This window comes from Phalacrocorax aristotelis, chromosome 22 (genome assembly GCF_949628215.1).
Source record: "Phalacrocorax aristotelis chromosome 22, bGulAri2.1, whole genome shotgun sequence".
Classification (NCBI taxonomy): Eukaryota; Metazoa; Chordata; class Aves; order Suliformes; family Phalacrocoracidae; genus Phalacrocorax; species Phalacrocorax aristotelis.
The window spans coordinates 3,908,649-3,933,873 of record NC_134297.1 but is presented as its reverse complement, the minus strand read 5'-3'; positions in this window follow the sequence as shown (position 1 = coordinate 3,933,873).

The window sequence follows — 25,225 nt, the reverse complement described above, 5'->3', positions numbered from 1 at the left end:
TGAGAATCCATTCTGCAATTAAAACAAATATTTAGGATTTCTTCTAAATGAAGTGGCCAAGTCCTCAGAAGGAAAGTCTGGTGGATCTGAACAGGATAAAGAGGCTTCCCTTGCTCTCATGATGGATGCAAATAGCCCTAAGATTCAAGGAGTACAGAGGTCATATATGTAATTAAAAAGTAATCACATTGGACCTAAATTAAAATAAAAAGGACTATAGAAACTCTAAAAACTCTTTAAAAAAATAAAAAGAAAAATACTGGCTGTGTTCCTGCATAGAAGGCACACCCTCTCCCTTCTGCTAGCCTTAGATCTTATAGAGATAGGCAAGGCATAAAAGATAGAGGTTATTCAGTTACCAGGGATGCTGACTTTGACTTCACGTTTCCTTTATAATGTGCCGTGGGGCACCTACTCTGCACCTGGAGAAAAATTCCATCCTGGCTCAGACTGGGTCATTTTCGTACTTCCACCTGCGCTTTCGAAGGCAGGATCTCTTGCAACAGGGTTTGATGTTTCCTGAGCTTCCTTCTAGTGCTACCACCATGTTAAACAAATGCATATGTTTCCTGCAGTTCCTTGGCAGTCCTTTGAATATCTCCTACGTGGTAATGATGAGGTCTGGCATGCCACTGTGCAATCCAATGGTCTCACACCCCAACAGAGCTCAGCTGCAGGTCATATGTTCCCCTCTGAACCATATTTTCTATTGAAAACCTTTTTGGCTGCAGCCTCATAACCAGCTTGAGTTAAGTCAACAAGGCAGAGGAGAGGCCTCAGCCAAGATGAAGTGGCAAACTGGTAGTGGAGCTAGAACTGGAATGGGGTTTCTTAACTCAAGGGTGGGTCTTTATTGCAGTGGTCAATGAGTACAGTACAAATGCCAACCCGTCCTATTAATGACACACACACCTTCATGAGCTCATTTGTTTCTGATGAGCAGAGACAAGGAGGAAAACTAACTCCGCTATGAATATTGCAGTGTTGCTCATCACAGAGAGAATCCTTAGACTCCCCCACAGAAGTACATTTGAGGCGCTGGACTTTCCCAGTCACGTATCCGTCCTGTATCTGAGACACGTCAGCAGCTGTAAACCGTGTCTTTTGTTTCACCTTGATGCAGAGAGGAAGGACTGGCTTCAAGCAGTGAATGCTCTTCAGACCCCATAACTTAACATGATACGGTTTTGGCTACAGTTACCTAGTGTTATGTACTGGTGCTACCTACTGAACAGGGGACACGTGAATTGCTCTGTCTCTGTGCTGCTCTCCCTTTTAAAGCTGTGCTGTAAAAAGGAGTGTGGGACCTCCTTTTTTTCTGCTGGCAGGGTTCTGGCTATCATTCTCTGTGGATGGTTCCTAGACACACATTCCTTTGTTTAGGAAGACCCTATATTATGTTGACACAGCAGCATGTGGCACTGGAAAAGGAAGTAGAAAAGGCTTTTGAACACAAACTGGACTAGCGTTAGAAGAATGCAGGAGTTTGCAGACAGCCCTGCTCCCTTTCAGAAAGATGATTAAATATGAGGGAGCAGCTGAAGTCAAAAATTCAGATCTGCATCTCTGCTTTCTGATGAATGTGGGGCAATAAGTCCCAGTGATTTATTCCACTTCTAGGGCAGAGTTACTGAAGTGGGCTTTCTATTCACACAGTGAGGCTCCTGGGGTAGAGTCCACTGGGGCACTGTATGGATGTTATAGGTACCAAGAACAAGAAAATACTGGAAGCTTTTTGGGTTCTCTGCCTTGTTCTTGCATCGTGTCGCTTTGTGGTGCAGTAAGTCCCGCTTCCCAGGGCCTCAGGTTCTCCTCTGGGAATACTAATGCTTATTGGTAAAGTGCTTTCAGGGCTTGTCCATGAATTTTTAAAACACAACAGAATTGCCGAAAAAAATCTGTGGTTTAGTTCCAAGTCAATAATTTCTCACCCCCTAAGGACCATGTCCTCAATCAAAACACATCTGTTGCAATCAGCGTAGCTCCATCAGTTTACAACACCTATGTCAGAAGTTTATCTAAGCTGTTCCACTGATCTCTGTTTCCCAACTTGTTTCCTAATGGATATTCCATGAAATATGCTTCTTGAATGGCCTGCATGTTCAGGGCTCTTCCCTGGGATTCCCAAGCATAGATTTAATTCCTTATCTTGCTGCAAAATCCCCATAGGTCTGTGCACAAAAACAGCATTTACGCTTTGCTCGGGACTCGTATGCACCATTTCCATATCTGCAGCTTAACTGTTGCTGCAACTCAGCTGAGGCACAAAAAATAACCATACAGGCACTCGGGCTAGTGTGATAACAGGAAGGTTTGATTGTGTGTCTGAGTCCCGAGTGAAAGCAGCATGAAGGGACATTTTACACCATTTTAAAAGCCCTTTTAGAAGAACACCATAGGGTAAAAGAGCCTTACAGTGTACGAGAATTAGGCTTAACCTCTCTGTGTCTCAGTTCTGCAACCGTAAAATGGGGATACCTGGTTTTTTTGTCATGTGGCTTTGCTGGCTCAGTTTATAAGGACTTTTAGGGTCGGGACCCAGCATCTCTCCCTCCATGTAGCAGGGTGCCCAGCAGGACAGTGCCCCAGCTCCGCATGGCGTACCCGGGTGTGATTGCAGTACAGGGAAGGGGTACAGAATTTGGCCAATGCTATGGGCTGCCCCGCGGCCCCCATGTCTCACTCTCTGCTCTTTGCCTCCTAGTCCTGATTTGTTTATCTCTTGGGGGCCTTTCTGTTTTTAATTCCATTGTTCCTCACCTGGGAATTTCAGGCTATTATTTAATTTCCTTCCAGATTTCAGCCCTTCCCCCTTGCCTCCCAGGTCTCCCGCTCCATTGCCAGCCCCATCCCCTCAGAGAAGGCGTTTTACTTTTCTGCCCCTCTGTGCGAGTCAGTTTTCGTTGGCTCTCGCAACATCTCCCCTTGTCAAGGCATTATCCGGTGGGGAGCCTGATTATTTAGATTCCTCCAGTTTCCCCTTTTAATATATCTCCTCTGTGTCCTGCAGCCTGACCCCTGCCAAAGGACCTGCCACAAGGGTTGTTTCTCCCAGTCTGAAGCCCTCCCCCAGCTTCCCTTTCATCTGTGTTTTCTAAGAGGTCTGTGCTTCAGGCAGCAAAGTCAGAGAAGGGTTTGGGGCCTCCGGGTCCACGGCTGGATCCCTCCCCCATCACCTGAGAAAAGGCAAAGGCAAAAACCACTTCCAGGACTAGTCCTGGCAGGGGGCGGGGAATAGCTGAGCCCAGCGAGGGAAAGGAAACCATTTAATCCCCTTTTTTTAATTTGTGGCATGATTCCTAGCAGACTGTAGGCACTCTGGGCCAGATCCTGCACTGTGCTCTGCAGGTTTCTTTGCAAGCAGCAGACCTGGGAGAAGTGAGGAGGGGTCCCTACAAACTAGAAAGCAGATGCTGTTACCACAGGGCTGGCCCAGCAGGGGTGTGAGCTGTCCACACTGGAGGTCAGCACCTGGGACTGCAGTCTGGACTGGTCCTTGACACATCCTGTACGCCCAGTGTCCAGAGGGACCAGTCTGAAACCCCACGTGGGGACCTCAGAGGGCCCCTCACTGGAGCCAACAGGAGACGCCAGGTAATGCGATTTGATTCCCTACTCCATAGAAACATCACTTGTCAGCCACTGATCTCCAGGGGTTTTGCGTAGCAAGGCATGGATGGTTCCAGGGCAGTGCTGAGGTGGGAATGGAGGTAGGCTATTCAGGTAGGATATCCAGTATGTGAACTTGGTGCTTGCAAGTCTCTGCGAACGCAGCACCACAGAGATCGAATTCACTGCAGTGACATTCTCATTTCGAGGGGCTCAGGGAGGCCTCTTTAACAGAGGGTGCACATCTGGGCACCTTTCCTGTTTGAGGTGGTACAACTGTTATCTCACTGAATTCATCTCATTGCCCCTGCTTTCACATGCCACTTGGAGCTCCCACAGGAAGGGCTGACACCAGCTGCAATTGTCAAGATGCTCGGAGCAAATCCCCCTGTGATCTTTATGATGGAGAGCATATGCACAGCCCAGGATCTGAAGGAAATCACCTCCCATATGAAGAACATAAACATGTTTTCCTAGCTCTCTGCCAGGGTTTTATTTGTAAAATTGCTAGAGAAGGAGGAGACCCTTGGAGGTCTCCAAGATCTAGACCTAAAAGAAATAAAATCTTGCTAGAATATATTTAGCAAAGATAGTGCTGAACACAAAAAACAGAGAGGGGATGATGGAAAGATATGTCTACTGGAAGCTGTTGAGGATTTCTGTCCAGAGAGCAGGGCACTCACTGTTGTGATGGGTGGTTCCCTGTTTGTGGCTCAGGTACTGTGTAAGCCACCTGTAATCCACCAGTGCTAGTGCTTGTACTGAAAACCAGCCCTGCCAGAGTCCCAGCTGAAAGGCAGATAGAGTGAAAGAGGGTGTTGCCCACATGGCGTTGCTTGTTATTCTTGAAATGGGTGCATATTCTTAAATAAGTGTCCTCAAATATGCCTCCAGACTGGTGCAAGATAGCAGCTGGTGGCATTAGATGCTTCTTTAGCTCACACTCTGGCACTCCTTTTTTGCTGCATCACATGAAAGATGGATGATTTGATCTTAGGAAATTGTTATGTGGTTGGGTAAGGTATAGGAGCCAGAACAGACAGGAAAATGTCCTCTTTAATGTCTGGGTATCACTTTATGATCCAACTGCAGTAACCTTGCATAGGGACAAAGGTACTGTTCAGCGTGCATGGCCCACCAAGACCTGCAGCTTGGTGTTGGTGCTAAGAACTATTATTAACAACTCTGACTTGGTTTAGTTTTTCTTAATCCAGCCTTTCAACAACACGCAACAAAACCTTACTCTTGTAGAGAGCTACCTCCTTTGGAATCAGCCAGCACTGATCTACTAATTGCCACGACTTGTCATTCCCATCCCATCTATCACGCAGCACAACATGACACCTCAGCCAGGGAAATTAAAAAAGAATCAGTTTTCTGTTGGCTTCAATTTACTAATAAAGAGCGAGAAAGGCTTTGAAAACAGGGCTTTAAATGACTGTATTCTCAATGAAGAACTCTTATAAAATGCAATGGGACATTTTTTCTTGGAGGACTGCTGGGCCAAAAATGTAGTTAAAACTATTTCCCCTCCTCCTCTACTGTCATCCACCCTTCCCCTCCCGGGCCGACAGTACCATCAGATTTTTGGCTCTACTGAGTGCCAAGGGAGAGTCCTGCATTGCTCCTCACGTAGGATGTGGCCCAGTGTTCATCCAAGTCCAAGCATCTGAGCACTTCCACTGATACTCTCCCCTGCAGAGGGAAAGTTGTTAGCATGGAGCAAGAGCACTTCAATGATATTTTCAAAGGGAGGGGCTAGGAGCAGCAAAAGAAAATGTTAATCCAGAGCTAGGTCTGTTGCAGCTAAAAATCTTATAAATCCTTCTAAGTCCTGCCCGCCCAGGTATTGCTTTGACTTGCCGAGTACCACTTGGCCGAAGTGAAGGTTTGGGTATAATGAATTTGTTGCAGCTATGTAAGTTCCATGCCTCTGTTAAAATACAACTATATTATCCCTGATATGTTACATTTTTGAACATTTGGTTCCAGGAGTACAACAGCGCTGTCATATGGTTTCAAGTAAGCCCCATGCTTCTCCAGGCCAAAGACTGCAGGCAACCAATATTACAGGAAGCAGAGATTTGACATCTGGATCAAAACTGCAATGCAGTTAAGTTACCTTCAGGTTTAAAAACTCCCCTAACATTAACCTCACCCTTGACAATTACCATCTTGCCCCTCTCCTACTTGTCTGAACAGTGCTGTAAATACAGCTTTCTGGGTGATTGTCTCAGGTCCCCCCCACCATTTTTTTTTAGCCTCCATAGTGAGCTCAGCCTGGGAATCCTTATCACAAGGGACACAGCATCCCTGGCCCACCTAGCATCTCTCTCTCTCATGCTGTGAAGATCTCAGGCCATACCTCTTGCTTTGCTAGAAGTGCCTGGCAAATGACCCCTGCCTCCAAACACAACTTTTGCTGAAGGCATGAGTAAAGCCCTCTGCACTGGTAGTCAGGAGTCTGCCCTTAATGCTGCAGGGTGCTCCCAGGTACTGACGTGTCCTACCTCTGGCCAGTCTCTGTGCTCCAGAGTGCAGTGGGAAAGAAGTCCTATCACCTCACGTCTTAGGAGAAGGGGAAAAATTAGTTCTTTCCAGTGTTCTGCAGTGTGCAAGGTGTCTAACTTCAGGTTTGCATTGCGAAATCTGTGGAGTCGTCTGCATCCTTTTTAATCTTGTGTTTGGTATATAGCGAAGTGGGGCAGAGCCTGCAAGCAGGATGATTCAGCAAGGGGAAGGGCAAGAGTGAACGAGAAGATAGGCTGAAGCCTCCACTGGTATAAAAGGAGCAAGGCAGCCCTGGTTTGGGGAGATTTCTGTAATGTTGAGCATCTGGCCTGGCGAACAGCACAGCAGTGATTATTTTCTAACAGACAGAGCACATATTAACTCAGAATTAACTCAGAAAATTCTTTATTTTCCTTGGCCTAGCAAGAAATTAGACCTAACATGGCAATCATACATAATACATGAAACAAGGAAAATGGCATAAAGCAAACAAAAATGAGATCAAATGCACAGGATACATAGCAGTACAGGGTAAGCCACCACTTGTTATTGCTGTTAGCGGCAGCATACAGCTGCTCTCCTCCGGCACCTTCCAATGCAGGATCCCCAGATACGTTGTAGAAAACAAAACTAAATTCATTAGCCTCCCGGTGTCCATCTGAAGGAAGGAAAGGGGGAAATGTGTGCTCACCTTGGCAAGAAGGAAAGCCGCCATTCCTAGCGGCAACCACAGCCACTGTGTAACCACGCACAGCGTGGCTGAACGGGTGTTCAGGCCAGGCGCTGGAAGACTCTATCCATGCCGCCTCATTCAGGCTCCTGCAGTAGCTGCTATAGTGAATAAAGAGAGAAAAACTGCTCCAGAAGTCAGTTTTAAGCCAGACTTGTATTTTGGCCTTTTGGCAGGGCTGCTTTCTCTCTGTGGGCGGTGGTGTGTATAGTTAGGGATTCTAGGGGTCTGCCGTGGATTCCGCTGAAGATGCAGGGACAGAAACATGGTCATCCTCTAAATTTTCTGAGCTGGCCTAAGGACAGTCAGATTGATGGGTTTGGATGAGGATCTCTTTTTCCCTGTCTCTGTGCGTGGGTTCATGCCTTTCCTTGTCTTGGGTCAGTTTACCAAGAAGTGATGGGTGGCGGTGACCTGGTCAGCTCCACGTGACCATCAGTTACGCGGGCTCTGGTGGTGGTCTGAGCATCCCCAGAGAGAAAGGAGGGTCTTTCTTAAAAAATCCAGGTAAAAGTCTATGCCAAAACTCCAGGTGGCAAAAGATATTAGAGCTCTGTTGCCTTTAATAGACTGAGTCCCTAACAAATACTCTTGTCACTCTTGGATTGTATGTGAGCTGCAAGGGATGTGCGAGTTGGAAAACAAATTTGAGAAGAAATATAATCTTGAAAGGGCGTTTAGCGAAATGAGGGAAGTCAAAGTATTTCTTGAGCCTTCTTTGTTTAATCACTACATTGTGATTTATTTTTTTATTATTTATTTTTCCCCCAGCAGCATGTAACACATCCACCATCCCCCTACACACACGCATGCACACACACACACCCTGCACCAGGGCAACTGCTCTGCATTTTATTGGAAAAATATAAAACGGCTTTGCATTCTTACCTTTATTTCAAGACCTCCTACAAGAAACAGGAAGGGTAAACATGAAAGATCTGTTTCCTTTAAATTGTGAGTGTGGGGGAGTTTTCCTGTAGTGAAAGGACTGTTTTGAAAGGCCCTAAATGCTTTTGAATTGAATACATAGAAGTAATGTACACACGGTTTGAATTTACAGTTCTGGGTCTCCTATCCCCCTCCACATGAATCCTATAAGTCAGACGTGTTGCTACAGTGATTCCCACCGGGAAAGTCTGGACTTAGACTAGGAACAGCTGTAGATCTACAATCCACCAAAGTCGGCTTCTGAAACAGATATGAATTATTGGTTCAGTCAGATAAATATGGCTTTGCCTTTCCCCCACAGGCAACCACATATGGCACTTGGAAAGAATTAAAACCTTTACCCTTGGCCAGGTCTGGTTAAATAATGGCTCTTTCTTATACTTTCCCCCTCTCTCCATTTCCTCTCATTCATTCTTCTTTCAATTTTCCTTTCATGATCTTTCTGGCACCAGTATCCGAAATGTCACCTCCTCAAAGTGACCCTGAATTTTACAGTGTCACCTACAGGGCTGCGGGAGCACAGGCAGGCAGATGTATGGGAAAAAATGTAGTTGTTATTCAGCGGGGACGGAGCTCTGAAAAGAGAAACAAAACCACCTTCTGCCTCTCAGCATGGCCACACTGAGTCCAGAAAAGCCTCCGAGGCTGCACCTACACCATCAGCTGAATGCAGGTCCGCCCCAGAGCCCAGATTTGCTCACCATCCCTGACACATACGTGCAGGAGGATGCTCTGACATCCCTTCTTGGGGGCAGAGCTGATGTCCTGTCCTACACCATCAGTGTCGATGCAGATATATAGGCCTTTTAGTGACTCTTTCTTAAGACTTGTGTTAAATTGCACTAACAGTGAGGACCAGCAGTCTGAGGCCGAAGCACCAGTGGGAGACAAAGGATGTGAGGGTTCAGCTGTAGGGTCTGCCATGAGCAGCATCGCTCCGAGCCAGAGCCGTGCAGCGTTGGGCACCAAGCCATCCCTGCTCTCTCAGCCTCTTCTCTCCCTTCCCAGATCCCTGAGCTGCTGGCCTACATGTGCCAGGAACTGCCCCTCCAAATCCAGGGCATGCAGGTGTAGAATGGCATCCCTTAGAGGAGGATTCAATCTCATAGATAAAAAATGCCCTTACTTGTGCCTGGGAGTTCACTGATCCCTGATATCCTCCCCCCGCCCCTCTTTTCTACCCCTAGTCATTCATTCATTCAGTCTCATGAGCTTGAGGAAGCTGCCCCCCCAGCCAAGCTCTCCACTAGGTTTAACCCAGTTCTCTTCCTAAAGCTAGTTCATGGGCTTTAAAAATCTGGAATGAAGAAACCTGTAACTTGCTGCTTTATCTCATTATCTCCTGTTTTGCATTTTAATGTGCCTGCTCTAAAAACGACCTCATTGATATTCTGGTTCGGCATGTGTTTGTTTGTGTCTCTTGGGAAAATTGGCTACAGATATTACTAAGTCAAAAACACACACAGGAGAGTTTGCTGCATATTTTCCTTTCCTTTTTTCCTTCTTTGAAATAAGATACTTTCTTCGCTTTCTTGAATGGCAAGTGAATTGAAATGGCAGATTTTTGAGACAGCTCAGGATGTAGGATATAATCTACTGATCTTGGAGATGTGTCTCCAGCTCTGTGGCCGTAGCTCCCACATTCCTCTTCACCTTCTGCAAAAGGACCCCAGGACCCTCCTCTGCAATACAGGTCACTGTGCCTGGCATCCTCCCGCAGCTTCCTATTCATGCGGCGCCTCTTTCCGAACTCCTAAAAGTCACAGTGCAAAGAAGGACAATCCAACTGGTCAAAAGCAACTCTTGGGAACTAAAGGACCGTGTTGAACCTAAGGCGACCCCACGGGTGATGTGTCTTGCCATGCAGCCAGCCCGGGAGGATGGCACTGGGCAGGAGTGTGCCCATCAGAGCCTATGGGCTCCTAAAGGTGGAGCGTGCCAGCTCCACGGCGTGCAGCAGCCTTGTGCAGAAGGATTGGCCCCAGTTTGTCCATGGGCAGCCCGTGAAGTGGCTCTGTGGGCAGAGGACAGGTGCCTTGCTGACCCCGACAGCAGCTCCTCAGCAGCTGTGCCGAGCTCAGCACGGTTGCTTCTGGAAAGGTATGGGTGACTTAATTCGGATAGCTTGTTTTCCCCTAGTCACTGCTCCAGCAAGATGTTGCCAGAGCTTTTTTCCTCTCTCTTTTGAGGGGCATAATTAGCTCTTTGCCCTTGTGCAACCATTAAAGATCCCTCTGGTGCTCCTCTCAAATTGTTGTTTAACTGTTATGGTCCTGATATATTTCCACTGCGTAACTGTTTGCTGCTTCCTGCTATAATCCCATGGTTAGGAGGTCTTAGGATGGGAGGAATAACCCTCTGGAGGTAGCGATGCCTCTCCACTGACTGGAGAGAGAGTTTAAATAGCTGCTTCAGACTAGATATTGAATTTTTTAAGTGAATAAAAATTAGATGAGGTGAGCCCCAGCTTGGCTGCTTGGGAAATCAGTGTCAAGCCAATCTTCAAACAGATTTTTTAAAAATGCCGTTGCTTTCAATGGGTCCTCAGGAATCATAAATGTTAAAATATTTACTGTCAGACTGGGACTCGGAATACAAGGACTTCTTGATTGTATCTCCCTGGTTTTTGGCACTGCATTTTATACAGGTGACATCTTTGTAGTGGGAGGGGAGGATATACGTTAATAAACGAGAGAATCGGCCTCAGAGCAGTGGCAGCTTTAGGGTTGACCTGGGCAGGGGATGATTTAGTACACCCTGCCATCACACAGAGGCTTTAGGCCACATAACCCAGGAGAGGCGTCTACCACTCAAAAGGTGTTGTCATCTTTAGTCATCTTCCTTGTGTATTGCACTGAGATGCTCTGGTGTATGCAATGAATGACATTCCTGTTACGCAAGACCCCAGGTCCACCCTACTGACTAAAGCGAGGCTCTAGGTGTTTCTTGCAGGCTCTTACTGCTTCTGCTGCTCTTTTTGTAGCTTTGAGTGATGCCGCAAACTCTTCTGGCAGTCTCCCCATCTCCCCAGAGTTTGCTGTATGTCAGCAGCAAATAAAGGTATTTCTGAAGAGCTGATCTCTCAATCTCTACAGTGCTTTGCCTTCTATGAATTGGAGCGGTGAGCAGCTCAGTACTGCTAATGGCAAAGACTGCAGTGAAGCATTTTTCATCTTGATTGCTCTTCAGAGGCCCAGTGTAGGAGACTAAGCAGGGACTTTTCATACAGAGTTTGCACTCTGGGGCTGGATTTTGTGTACAGGCTCCGTAGCACAGTGCATCCAGGTTCCTGCGTGGCAGATAAAAGTGCCTTCACCTGCACTTACAGCCACCACCCCAAACCTCTCCTGGGAGATGACGGTATCGAACAGAAGCATGTCCCAGAGGTCAGGGTCTGCGCAGTTATCACAGATCTCTGCACCAGCCCACATCCTCTCTGAACTTGTGCTGTGTCACTGAAGCCTGAGGTTTTTTCAGAGGTAGGTGGTTTATTTTGCTGTCCCCCTTTCTGGACAAGAAAGCTCGAACAAGACCCGCTTTTAGAAGTATGCACATCAATTCCTCAAACTTAGGCTCCTTCGTGGTATCTCAGATATTGGGATATGGGGCTCCCTCTCCTCATGGCAATATTTCCCTGTGGAAATAACCTTCCCTGTACCACCAACATGTGGTGTACTGACGTGTCTGCACGGGGCAGGCGGGACACGGACCTGCTGGAGGCAGGCAGTGAGCACCCGTAAGCCTTGGCAGCGTCTCGCGGGCCCGCAGCCCACACCCAGGTGCACATTTTGAGCCGGTCTCTGACAGCAACCTACCCACAGCCGCTGCAAGACATCTCAGAACGCCCTTCCCAGAAACGTGGATCTATGTGAGGCACCATTGTAAATCTATCGTTTCCTTGGCAGTATTTCTCCTCTTAGGCGTGCACTTATTTAAGTGTACTAGGTGCCTTTTTATTTTTTCCTAATGATCTTTTTATTTTCTTTCAGTTTTGGGATATTTCCAGTGGGACTATTGGAGCCAGTGCCTTTCTTTTTCACCTTGCACTGCTGACCACCCTGAACACAGTAGCCCCTGTCAAAACTGCAGTGAGCAGGAGCAGCTTTCTGGGGACGGCTGTGCAAGGGAAGAAATGGCACCGTTGCCAGATGCTCCAGCGAGCTAACAGTTTCGGAGCCCTGTGATTTCCCCCTGTTGTATAGCAAAGGCTGCTGCTGTACAGAGGGCTCCCGACAGCACCGCAGCCATGCACTTAACTGACTTTAAAAGGGACCGAGGTGAAGTAACCCTTCTTTCTTTATTTTTTTAAATACCCTGTGGTGCCGAAGTGAAATTGCAGCCAGCTTCTATTTTCAGAGGCCTCGGTAAGAGAATGTTTTTATCTGGAGATACAATGACTGTCGCCCTGTAGCCTGCAGTTCCCATGCTGGTGCTGCCAGGACCCATGAATGCGTGCTTTATGAGCTGCTCTTGCAGGTGTTCAGGGGGCATGTAATCACTAATGAATAGTAGGGAGACATAGAAACTCGAGGCAGGCTCTGGCACAGGGAGCTAGGCCAGGCTTTTTTCATTCTGTGAGAAAGAGGGGGGGGAAAAAAAGTACAGTGCCTTTCCTTCGCTCCCTTTGCATACTTGACTGCGGAAAGCTCTCCCAGCCTCTGCTGGGATAGCTAGTTACCGGCTCCGTTTATACCGACACATGTAAATTTGGCCATAGAATTCAACGTGTTTTGGTTTGTTGGGTTTTTTTCCTACTTCCCTCAGGAAGCTACTGCCTGTAGAAATCCTGAGCTGCTAGAGCGGGCAACGCTCTCATCAACATGGAGTTTGCAGGAGCTGGTCTTTAGGATTTGGCTCAGGATTTTTTGTTTTATCCTCCTTGCTGTCTTTGTGCCAGGGCTCATGTATAAAATAAGTCGGGAACAGTGACCACAGGATGAGTGCAGTCCTCTGCATAATTTGGAATGTGTGTGTTATGGATGGGGCCTATTATGATAATGATGATTAATTTGCCATTAAGCCTGCCTGATACTTCCCCTTCTACAACCCTATGATGACTGTAAAAGCTTCCGTGGTAATGCATATGCACAAAGGGAGGTGAATTGAGTTGCATGGGCAGTCTGAATTTTGGCATGTTGGGCTTTCAAATGCTTAACTTTGCAGCCAAATAACACGCTCTTAAAGTTTTGTGTCATGTGTGGAAAAAAAAAAATAACAAAAACAAACCCAAGCAGGGTATATTTTAAAAGGGGAAAATCTCTGTAATTTTCTGAAGCTGGCACTTTTAACTGTTCTAACAACATGAGAGCTCGGCAAAAGAGGGGAAGTCAGTCCAGTTTATTTTCTGACTCTCAGAGACAGAATTTTTGGATCAAGTGATTTAAGCCCTCTTGACTTCTAGGTTAGCGCAGAGGTGACAGACACCCAGCAATAACATACCATGTTTGCTCAGGGCTTGAGCCCCGGCGGCCGACCTCTCGCTTCACCGAGAAGCTGCCTCTTGCTCGGGCTTTGGTCTGGGAGGGAGCAATGGCTGTCCAAGCTGGGAAATACCAGTGTGCACCGACACAATTGACTTCGAGTCTTTTGGCTTGAAGAACCTGAGCTCCAACTCAGCTATAGCTACTGCAGGTGGGGTGGGCATGGCCACTGGCTCCCAATGGCACGGGCTGATGGGTCTCAGTGTGCCTGCAGAATTCAGGTGCAGAACCTGAACATGAAGCCGACTACCTGCCAAAATGGTAGGATTTCCCCTGGCAAAACTCACAATGATTTCTGTGTATAATTATTATTGTTATTATTGTTATTATTTAAACATTCTCTGGAAGAGAATAGCCCCCAAGTTATGATTGCTTTTATCCATCAGTGACAGGTTAACAGTTATCTATAAAGCAATAAGTCCTTAAGCTTCAAAGGAAGATGCTATTTTGGAAAAATATTAATATTCAGGGTGTGCAGCTTAAGTCAGTGTTTTTATTTGTGCTCATATTTTTCATTGCCTTTCTTTTACACCTCAAGGACACATTTATGATCTCCTCATGGTATTTCACTTCTGAGGTGACAGTGATGCCTTGAGAAAAAACAGATCTCACATTAATTTGGCCCCCAATGCCATTAAAGTGCTTGTGGAACAGGGAAACATGAGTACACTTCTTGGAAACTTGTCTGCATCTATCAGGGATTCGCTGTCTTGTGCTTTATATCTGCAGTACCAATATATGCAAGGGCCTAATGGGGTAGTGCATGTTTTCTTTGGAAATAAAGGGAGAGTCAAGCACTTCCTACCCTCCTGGAAGTAGCATCCATGAAGGATTTGTCCATTACATAAAAATCTAGGACATTGTCTGAACACGTTAGAGAAAATAAAAGCTTAATTGCTTTGTAAATGTTTGCAAGTAGGGTTTTACCCTCCAGAGGAGGAAGCAGAGATGCTGAGGTGATCTACCAGCAAATGAGGATAATTACTGATGAAGAATGATAACACTCTGCGCTTGCAGGATCTGTTTCACACTAGGTTCTTCTGGTACTGGTCTGGTGGTGTTATGTCTCCTCTATGGCTGAGGGAAATGGGCAGGAAGGATGGTCAAGATCATCTGTAGAGTTAGTGGCCTAGCAGGAAAGACAATCATCAACTCCCAAGTGCCAGAATGTGATTTAACCAACAGGAGACACAGCTCTTTGGTCTGAAGATGGCTCTCCAGCTGGTTTTGCCATGCTGTTTGAGCACTTTGCAAGCAGCAATGCAGCACCTGTAAAATAGGAATTACCCTTGATTTACATTAGGGAAAATTAATCACACAGGGAGGGGATCACCACACCTAACCACAGCTCTGCAGAAGTCAGGTGTCGGTTTGAGGCAATAGCCTAGGCTCAGCTTAGGAGCAAGGAGATAGAGCCTTGTGGGAGGCAGGCTATCCCAGCCGAGATCCTGGTGGGTTTCATCACCCTCCAGAAATGCCCGTCTCCATTGACAGCTGGGTTTGGATGGACAGTGCGGACAGCAATGCTGGAAGAGGGGGCAAAGGCACAGTTTGGGGGTGCCTCGAGCATGATGGGCTCTGGTGCTCACACGCAAGATGTGGTTCTAACTATGGTGTTCACATGCAAATTTGTGAAGTGTTCCATATTTTTTGAGGGGCCTGCTAAGATTCATCTGAGGGCACTTGAGGAGCTGGCTGATGTCATAGCAAGACCTTTCAATGATTTTTCAATGCTCTTGGGAATCTGGAGAGGTCCCAGTTGACTGGAAGCTGGCAAACATCCCAATCTTCAAGAAGGGCAACAGGCATGACCCCGGTAACTACACCTCTGTTAGTCTCACTTCTGTGCCTGGCAAAATTATGCAGAGCATTATTTCTGGGAGTTACTGAAAAACACCTAGAAGAAAATGCAACCATTGATCCTAGCCAGCAAAGGTTCTGAGGGGAAAGTCCTGCTTAACAAACTTAATTTTCTTCTATGACAATGTTATTCACTGTAGTTGACCAAGGGAAGCCAGTCAATGTAATCTTTTTGGATTTCGGTAAAGCTTTCAATACCGTGTCTCCCGGTCTCCTCCTGGACAAAATGCCCAGCACATGGCTGGATAAACACGTAATGCAGTGGGTGAGCAATGGGCTGATGGGTTGGGCTCAAAGGGTTAGAGTAAACGGGGTTACTTTGGGCTGGCGGCCAGTCACTAGTGGGGTTCTGCAGGGACCCATCTTAGGGCCGGTACTCTTTAATCTCTTCATAAATGACTTGGATGTAGGACTTGAAGGAATGCTAATTAAGTATGCTGATGACACAAAATCTGGAGGAGCTGTTGACACTCTCAAGGGCAGGGAGGTCCTGCAGAGAGACCTAGACAAACTGGAGAGCTGGGTAATCACCAACAGTATGAAGTTTAACAAAAACAAGTGCCAGATTTTGCCCCTGGGGCGCGGCAGCCCTGGATGCACAGACAGCCTGGGGAATGAGGGGCTGGGGAGCAGCTCTGCAGAGGCACCTGGGGCCTCTGGCCAACGGCAGGTTGAACGCGAGCCACCAGCGTGCCCTGGCACCAAGGGGGCCAGCCGTGCCCTGGGGGGCACCGAGCCCTGCATCGCAGCCGGGCGAGGGAGGGGATTGTCCCGCTCTGCCCCGCGCTGGGGCGGCCTCACCCCGAGCGCTGTGGGCAGCGTTGGGCGCCGCAGGACATTGAGGGTATAAAGCTACTGGAGAGTGTCCTGAGGAGGCCACGGAGCTGGGGAAGGGTTTAGAGGGGAAACCGTACGGGGAGCAGCTGGAGTCCCTTGGGTTTGTTCAGCTGGAGCAGAGGGGGCCGAGGGCAGCCCTCATGGTGCTCTGCAGCTCCCTCCCGAGGGGAGGAGGAGGGGCAGGGCTGGTCTCTGCTCTCTGGTGACCAACGCCGGGCCCCGAGGGAATGGCAGGGAGATGTGCCAGGGGAGGGTTAGGCTGGGCATTAGGGAAAGGTCCTTCCCCCAGAGGGTGGTGGAGCCCTGGAACAGGCTCCCCAGGGAGGCATCACGGCACCAGCCTGGCGATATTCCAGAAGCACTTGGCCAAGGCCCTCAGAGCCACGGTGTGAATTTGAGGTGTCCTGTGCTGGGACAGGAGCTGGGCTCGATGAGCCTTCTGGGTCCCTCCCAGCTCAGGGCATTCTGTGAATGTATGATAAGGTGGCTTGACCAAGGCCAGGCATGGGAATTGTCGGAGGCGCATAAGGATCTAAACTTAGCACTGAAGTCACAGTGAGGACATGGCTATTAGGCCCCTCTGTCTTGACATGGAAGCGGTAGTTTGTCACAATCTTGACTTTTCAGTATCTCGTTTCTGGGGGAAAAAAAAAAAAAAGCCTAACAAGCCAAGAGAGGCAACCTTTGGTTCAGAGGAGAATGCATTTCCCCAATCTGAATTGAATTGTGGTACCAAATCTTTGCTAAAATTTGAATTTATTTCTTTGTATTTGTTGTCCAGAAATCTTGTGTTTATCTGAAAAAAGTGATTGTGTATCCCCCCACATGCACCTTTTTATTTTTGGCAGGCTAAACAATTCCAATTACTTCTAGCTTTCCTTGTACATAATTTCCCAGGATGTAAGCACCCTTTCTGAGCTCCTCTAGAGGGTCTCCACCTTTCTTCAAGCCCAGCACCTTAAGCTAGATCTAGCGCTGTAGCTGGACCCTCACCAGTAAGAAGGAGGGCAGAAATATTCCTCTGTGTAGCCAGCCGGCTCTGCCCCACCAGGCTTGTCCACCCCAGCATTACATTATTGACTCGTGTTCAGCTTGTTATCCACTCTGCCTGCTGGGTACTTTTCTGCAGAGCTCCTAATCAGCCTGGGGTTTATTTATGCGTTTGAATATTCCTGCCTGTGTTCAATATCTTGTACTTATATACCAATTGGATTTCATCCAGTTATTTCAGACGATTTTGCAATTTATCTAGAACATTTTGAAGGCTAATTCTGCCCTTAACATACTGGCGGTCTCCCCCAGTTCTGTGTTGTCCACAAATTTAAAAAACATACTCTCTGTCAAGGTCGTTACGGAAAATGTTGAATAGAAACAGGAGCACAACAACTGCTTAAGTTTGACACCCACCATGCAAAAATTTCCCCAAATCATGCTGGTTTTAGCTTCAGGGGAATGTAACTTCTGTCTGGAAAATCACCCACTAGCAGCTTTCCCAAATACTTCCAATTCTGCTTTGTTGTCAGATCTGTGTTTCACCTTAAAAAAAAAACCAAACCAAACCTCCTCCATGTGACTGAAGTATTTTGAGATTTTTAAATAGCACCTTTCCACTTACAAGTAATGGGACTGCATATGTACTTAAGATGACATTTTCATTCATAAAGATTTCAGGATCCACCACAACTCTCACTAGCATATTTTAGTACCTCCAGAGTGGGGTACAGCAGCCATTTTAATGATGCACAATTTAAATTTGCACACGATTCACTTAAGTCATGGGTTTATAATTCTGTGGAGTTACAAGGTTCTTGTTCTGTAATCAGTTGCTTCCTAACTTGAAGTCATCTCAAATTATAAATTGCTTCTCTAACCGATGCAAAATACGGCAGCATAATATCATGATTGATGCTATAGAGAAAACTCTGGTACAGTTCGCATGCTATCAGATATAATCCTGGTGCAGGTGGGTGACTGAAGCATGGGGTAAATGCAGTTGATTAGATATTTTGTCTCATTCAGGATCCTTTTCTGTGAGCACTATATGACTAAATGCATATTGCATGAGGGGCCTGTTCCAAAGTCCATTGAAACGAACTGAAAGACTCCCATTTCCCTCGGCGTGCTTTGGATCAGGGCAAAAACACTGCTAGGCACACAACAGAGTTGTTGCATTCTGGCTTGCGGAGACTGTCTCTTCTAATGACAAAAACAAATGTTTTGTCCATGATGTATGGAGCTATTAATGACAGTAATTCCTTTGAGAGCCCAATGATTTGCACATATTTAATATATTTCCATTTTACAGTAGAGCGGTAAAAACTGAGGTATGGAAAATTAAATGAGATGGCCGGGTCCTTAGAGAAGAGCTGGAGCCTTGACCTCTGCTACAGCCTAAATACACTTATTAGCATATTGCTATATGTAATATAGCATATAAATGCCTAGGATTCTTACCCTAGCAGCATTGCAGGGAGGATACAGCTGCGATTGTGTTCCTCATGTCTAGCATTGTTCCTGCTAGGGAAATGGATGCTCTTTTCTTCACACATCTAGCGCGTGAGTCCAGCCAGGTTGCTGTTAGTCCAGCAAAGGCCATGGTAGGGAAGACCTTGGCTATGCCAAGTGAGAGCGTGCTCCACAAAGAGATTAGGAAAAGGGAAGTGCTGGTGTTTTCTGGGTCTATTCAGTAGCCAACGTGCCGTGCAGGGACAGTCCCAGCCTGTGACTGGCCCCGAGCCGACGTCTCATCCCCTGCCTCATGTCCCAGCAGGGCTGCATCCTTAGCTGGCCTGAGAGCAACGCTGGGACCCAGGAATTCCTCCTGGACCCCAGATAGGAGGTGTGAGGCAAGGAATTGCAAAGCTGAGTTTATTTTTCTCTTTGTTTTCCAACTACATCTGAGGGTTTTTCTGTTTAACTTAGAAAAATTGCTTTACCTAGCTTGTATTTATTTGTTACCAGTGATGAGGAAAGCATTGCTGCCTGAGCCAGGCTCGTGCTGCTGCGGTGCCTGCTCTGCAGAGGCTAAACCGAGACAGAAAAGGCAGAGGCAGCCAGGAGGGAAGGGGAATTTTTCACATTTTGCAGGGATCTCAAGCCCAAAGATGGGATACATGTAGGGGCACCGTCGCCGACCTAGGAAAGAGGGTTCTTAACACCCATGACCACCTAGTTTTGCTTTCCTACCCCCAGCCCAAGACAGGGGCAGGCAGCCGGACAGGGGTGGAGGGGTCTGCTGCTGGGACCCGGGGGCCGGGGAGGGATGCAAAGCGTCAGCGTTGTGCAGGGAGCCTGCGATGGGGTGCTTCAGGCTGGCAGCCATCCCCACCGCCTGTGACAAACTGGATTTAGATGGGTTCCTGCCTCTGCTAAATTTTCATATTTATATGTGCAATGTTTCTCCTTCTCGTGCCCCTTCTTCTTCCTCCTCTCGCCTTATATAGCCATGCGAGGCATGGCTTCAAGGAGCAGGGGCAGCTTGCCAGAGGCTCCGACCTCCCCTGCCAACGCCGACTGCTCTCAAGAGCTGAAAATTTAGTCAGAGCTGCAGCTCTAATATAACTATTTGCTACATCATGAGACCTTGTTTGTGTGAACGCCCAGGAAAATAAATAAATAAAGTGGTGGACACCCAGAGCATAATGTGAATCTGTAGCGGGAGGTGCAGCCACCCCCTTGCAGCCCTCACCGGTGAGCAATAAACGAAACTTTGTTCCCCCCGAAAGGCATGTGGGTTTTTTTCCCATTTGCTGGTCTCTAGCAGTGCTCGAGACCTCCAAGAGGTCTGGGCGCAGATTGCAGTGACTTCCAACCTCAGCTCCAGCTCTCTGTGCCAGTATGGCATTATCTGCGGCTTTTCTTCTTTTTCTTCTCCTGCTTTCTTTAAAAAGCCATAAAACAGCAAGTACTATTCAGTGATTAAGATTATTAGGGTTCACTTCAGTCCTGGCATGGTGCTAATAAAAAAAAAAATGTTAAAGGGTTTGTTCTCTCATTTGCAGAAGAAACAGTCTCACTATGGGAATGAACAATTAACAACATTTAAATGAGCTGAACTTGGTCCTTTTCTTCCATTGTCTTTGTGCCTCTTGAATCATCTGGAATTGGATTTTCTCTGCTGTATATTTTCCGGCGCACTAAAATGTTTTACATAAATTGTAGACCAACCCTGAGATGTAACCCCCTCATCTCCGTGGTCTGCGACACCCTGAAAAATTATGAAATATTGTGGTTAATCACCCGGATCTTTTGTATGATTACAATCTTTGCTGATCGTGATTTTTTTCCCTGCCATTTTTTTTCCCCTAAAGGAAATACAGTACAAAGACGAGGGGAGCATTCTCTCCAGTTCCGTATCTGCAGGCATTTGTGCCTTCATTAATTAAAAATGATAGCAAGGAAGGCAAGCGAACGGTTTTGATCTTTGCATTGGAAAAACAGTATGCAGCCTCTGCTAAAACCTTCTAGCGACAGATTTAAGCACTCCTTTCACGCACTGCAACCTCAGAGGGCTGTTTGTATCTTAAAATATTGCCTCCCTTCCCTGGAAGCACGGTGGGGCATGGTGCATTTGATCAGGTACAGGGTAAAACGATAGCAACAATACCTCGCAGGGTTTTTGTCTGTCTTGTAGGTGCTGCCTCAGGTATTCCCACTGGTTTGGTTTGTTGTTGTTTTTTTTTTTTTTACCTGGAGTGAAAAGTAAGAAGCGGTCCTTTAGTGTTTAAGCGTGCACGGGGGACTGCGGAGGGGTATTTTGGGTGAGCGAATTGGGGTTTGTCTCTCAACAGCAGCATGCAGCGGGAAAGGCGACTCGGCGGCGTTGCGCTTGGCTGGGGGGAGTACACCGGGGAAGGAGACGGGGAGCGGATTTAAACGGGTTTTCTGCAAACTATTAACCTATATATGGGGCTGGGAAGCCGGGGAAAAGCACAGCCAGCGTTCGGCATGGTGTGGCTTTAAGAATCGAGACTGAAACACCTTAAATGAACTCTGCAGCAGACAGCTGAAAAAAGCACCCTGGCCCGGCTGCCGCCCGCTTCTTCATGATGTCATTTTTCAGGTGTCAGTTTGCCGGAGCAAGATTGGAACAGGCCTTGTTGCTAGGACATGAATGGAAAAGTGGCTGCCGATTGGTTGGCACGGGTTTCCCAGCCGGCCAATGGGGGGCGAGCAGTCGGCATAGAAATGAGAAGCAGAAAAGCTGCTGGCTGGGACAATTAATGTGTTTGCAGTGTCAGAGCAAATTGTGGCGCAAAGTACTGCGCGGGTACCATTAAACCAAAAATCTTCCCCTGTGTAGGCTGGTGATGCCGCCCTAATGGACCCAGCCTTGGGTCTGAGGCAATTAGCAGCCATGCTGCCTTCTGTTTGAGTTGGCAGCTCAGAGCGGCGAGCGCAGAAAGGGGACGTCTTTCATTTGCCCAGCGCAGAGGATTAGATAACATTTTCATTACCTTTAGCCTGCAGAAATAGAATAGGTAGAATTCATTTCCTCTAATTTTTGTAATTATTGTCATTTAAGTCTGTCATGCAAAGAGGAAAAAAAAGTACCAGTATGCTGCAGCGACTCCACATAGGAGGAAGGAGAGAGGGGAAAGGTTGGTTTCCTACCCTGCGCAGTCCTGGAATAAACACCGCAGCAGCAACAGCAAAAAGCCAGCAGGAGCCTGGTCTCTGCAAAGGTCTTTGAGTAGAAAGTATCGCTTTATAAAGTGTAATTGAGTATGATTCTGTTATTTCAGACCCCAGCTATAAAAAGCGCTCCTATTTAAGTTGTTAGTAGTGCCTGCCTGACAGAGGAATAGCCAAGTAAGCAGATTTGCCTGCCTGTCATCCTTAACCATTTGCTATCGCCGCGCTGCTGCGATGCTGCTGTAGCAGAGGCAGTTTTCTTACATAACCACCCAGCTTTTCTGCAGCCATCCCCCTTCCCGCAGGAGCGAGGCACCTCCTGGGTCATCAAATCCAGTCCCTTGCTTGCCAGCAGCCACTGCGTGCCGTCCATCTCAGAGAGGGATGGAGCTCCCTCTCAACCTCCGTGGGGCTGGTGCCTCTTCTTTTCTTCTCTCCTCCTCATTACATTTCCTAGAGAGTCGTCCCAGCCTGTCTCCGCTCTGTCATGAGCCTGGACCTGCCACCGGGACATACCTATTGCCTCCCACGGCTCTGCGATGGCATGTGGTCCCCCTCTGTGGCCACTGCAGAGATGCTTTTGCAGAGCCATACGTGCCCTGGGGTGGTCCACGGGGAGGCCAGCAGTCTGGTTAACAAAAAATTATGAGTGTCGTGCTTCTGGATGGGTTGGGGGGCCCATAATGCTGTCAGGGGCTGAAAGTCAACGGTTGATTTCATGAGTCCCTGCCGGGGATGCAGGGTCTGAGAGGTGACTCCTGGCCCTCCTGGTGCCGTGAGGGGGGGAGCAGCGCTCCACGGGGGCTCCGCGCTCTGGTCTCACCCACCGAAATGGCAGCAGGTACCATGCCAGCCGGCGCTGGCTCGCATTATAAGCCTCCGATTGCTGAGAAGGCCTTGGGACTGTAGGGTTCGCAGTGCAGCGCACCTCCTCGCACCGCTGGGAGGACGGCTCTCTTGGCAGCCCAGGCAGAAACCCCACCGCTCCTCGGACCACTTATGAAACCGTCCATTTTATATATACCAGCCCAGAAATACCAGGTCTAACCTACACCAATTCCAGTTTCAGAGCATTTGCATTTGTGGCCCATGTCCAAAATATATTAAAAAAACCAAAATTTCTCTGTGTAACCAGAGCTCATCCTTAAAGCAGCCAGTTAACCATTTCAGTTCCTCTGTCTTCCTGGAAGAGAAGCTATTTTGGATGGGTTTATATCATTTTCCCCAGAGGGTGAGGCATACGGAGTGTCCCATCCCTGCCGGTGTGCATGTGGATGCGTACGGGCAGCCGCAGGCTTGCTCTGCCTGGCTTTCCTGCACCGGCCGTGCCGTGCCCGCTGCACATGCAGCAGTGCCCTCTCTCATCGCTTCCCCGCCTGTCCCCCGCAGCCTGGCTGCCTCTGAGCAGAGCCCGCAGAGCTGCGTGGCTCGAGGAAACTTTGGTTTGCTCGTTCATCATGTTAAAATAAATGAATTTCCGTGTAAGAGGCTGGGGGGGATGGTGAGAAGCAGGGACGCAGACACACAAACCAGAGCCCTGCTGCAGAATTAGGGCAAAAGTCTGGCCTTGTTTATTCTCGTGTAAATCAAGAGTAAGCCCAGGCAATTTTGTCATTCTCTGCTCTGACGCATTACTGTAAATCCTACTTTCGTAACTCTGTCATTGTTTATGAGTATTACTGCAGTGCTATATGGGATCAGGACAGAGTTATGCCTGGTCACGTGCGCGTATTAAGGACTACAGCTTGTACATTTAAGTAGAGGAGACAAAGGCAGTCGATCATCTTCATTTTACGAATAGGGGCGTAGGATTACACGACCTGCTGGAGAGTGCAGGAAGCCAGTGTCTGGTCTGGATAGGAAACGGTTTTCCTGTCCTGAAGAACTTTCCGTAGTACCAAAAAACCGAAAAAAAATAATCCTGTTTGATGTTTGGGTGAAGAGTTTCAAGGGCAGGAAAACGCGATCAGTAACTGCCCAATGTGAGTTCTAGACTTGAGCCCCTGGTCCGCAGGGAGCAGACGAAGGAGGTGCCCTTGCAAATCCTTCCTTGCTCAACAGCTTTCCCCTGGTTGGGGGGTGCTTATGCATCCTCCTGGCCACCGGTGCAGTCAGGGATTTCTGCTATCCGTGATCAATGTTGATCACTTGAGCAGGATTGATGCATCCTCAGTACTAGAGGTTTTGTCTACTACATCATGTCCAGAGCATGGTGGAAAAGATTTTAAAAAAAAAAAAAATAGTAGATCATCAACTACTAGGACAAAGGCATTTAAAAGAAAAAAAACAGGTCTCAGAATGAAAGGCTATATGTTATGTGTCTACCATATACATGCTATATGTGTACCCTATCACCTGTGTAATCATCCTCTGCATGAGCTGGCTTGGTTGAATGTTTGCATCTCCTGCCCAGGCTCTGGCTGGCATTGCCCTTAGTCTTTGCTCCCAAGCTGAGCTAGTGGGAAGGATTGCCCTTATGACTGTACCAGTTTTTCCATCTCCAAATTGACAGTCTGTATCACCTGCTACTCAAAGAATGGTGACCTGGTCGGTTGTTGTGTGCTGGGATATCTGTTGCTGGTATTCAAGGACTTGTTTCTGGTTTGTTTTGCCATATTATTTTCCTATGTTTAGCTGGAGGACTTAAATCATAGAGGGCAAATGTAAATACTATATAGTAGCCTGACTTTCACTGGCGAGGTCACGCGTGCAGCATTCACACAATCACTGCGTCTCGGTAACCTCATGTTTCTGCATAACTCCACACCCCCCATCTGACTTCTCCATCTCAAACAACAGAATCCGCTAAAACCAGATCAGGTAAGTGTAATGCATCAGTATTGACCTAGGAGGAGAAAAAATGACTTTCTAATCTGTTGAAGACGGTGTTTTCTCCTCAAATCAGCCCATCCCCTCCTCCTACCATCATGCAGTGCAGTAGCCAGGAAAGATGAGGTCTCAGTCCATGTATTGCAGAGGAGCAGTCTTTCTTAGACACAACATGTGGATACCGCAAAATACTTGGGAGAGCTGAGTAGGTATCTTTTAAAGGAAGAAAAGGTAATTAATTAGACTAAATAAACATATATTAAGGTTCAAAATATGCACAGCCAAACTGAGAGCCACATTCTGGTTCATTAAGTCTGGAAAGACTTCACACTTTTTACGCGCCTGTAATCATATTCACAGATGCATACCCCCTTCGCAACCTTCCCCCCTCCCGCAGATTTCACACCTTGGTAATGGCTATTGTAAAAAGGCGCTGCCGATCTCAGTCAGGCGAAGGTTTGCAGCACAGGCAGCCTGCTGCAGGGGACGGGCTGGGGGGAGTGGATGCACATGCGGCAGGAAAATGACTATTTACTGTGGCATCTATGTCAGGTCCTCGCCACAGAGTCTGTCATTACCAGGAGGACGCGTTCAGGTGCACGAGGAGGAGGAGGCATGAAACCTCAGCTCGCGCTCTCCTTCCTCACCCTGCTCCCGTGTCCTGCACGATCTGGGGCTGAACCCCCTGCTTCCAACCTTCTCTTCCTCCCCTGAAGGGTGGTGTGTTACCAGGGAGCTAAGCTAAAGAACATATGGAAACATCATGTGTGTATATATAGAAGAGGAG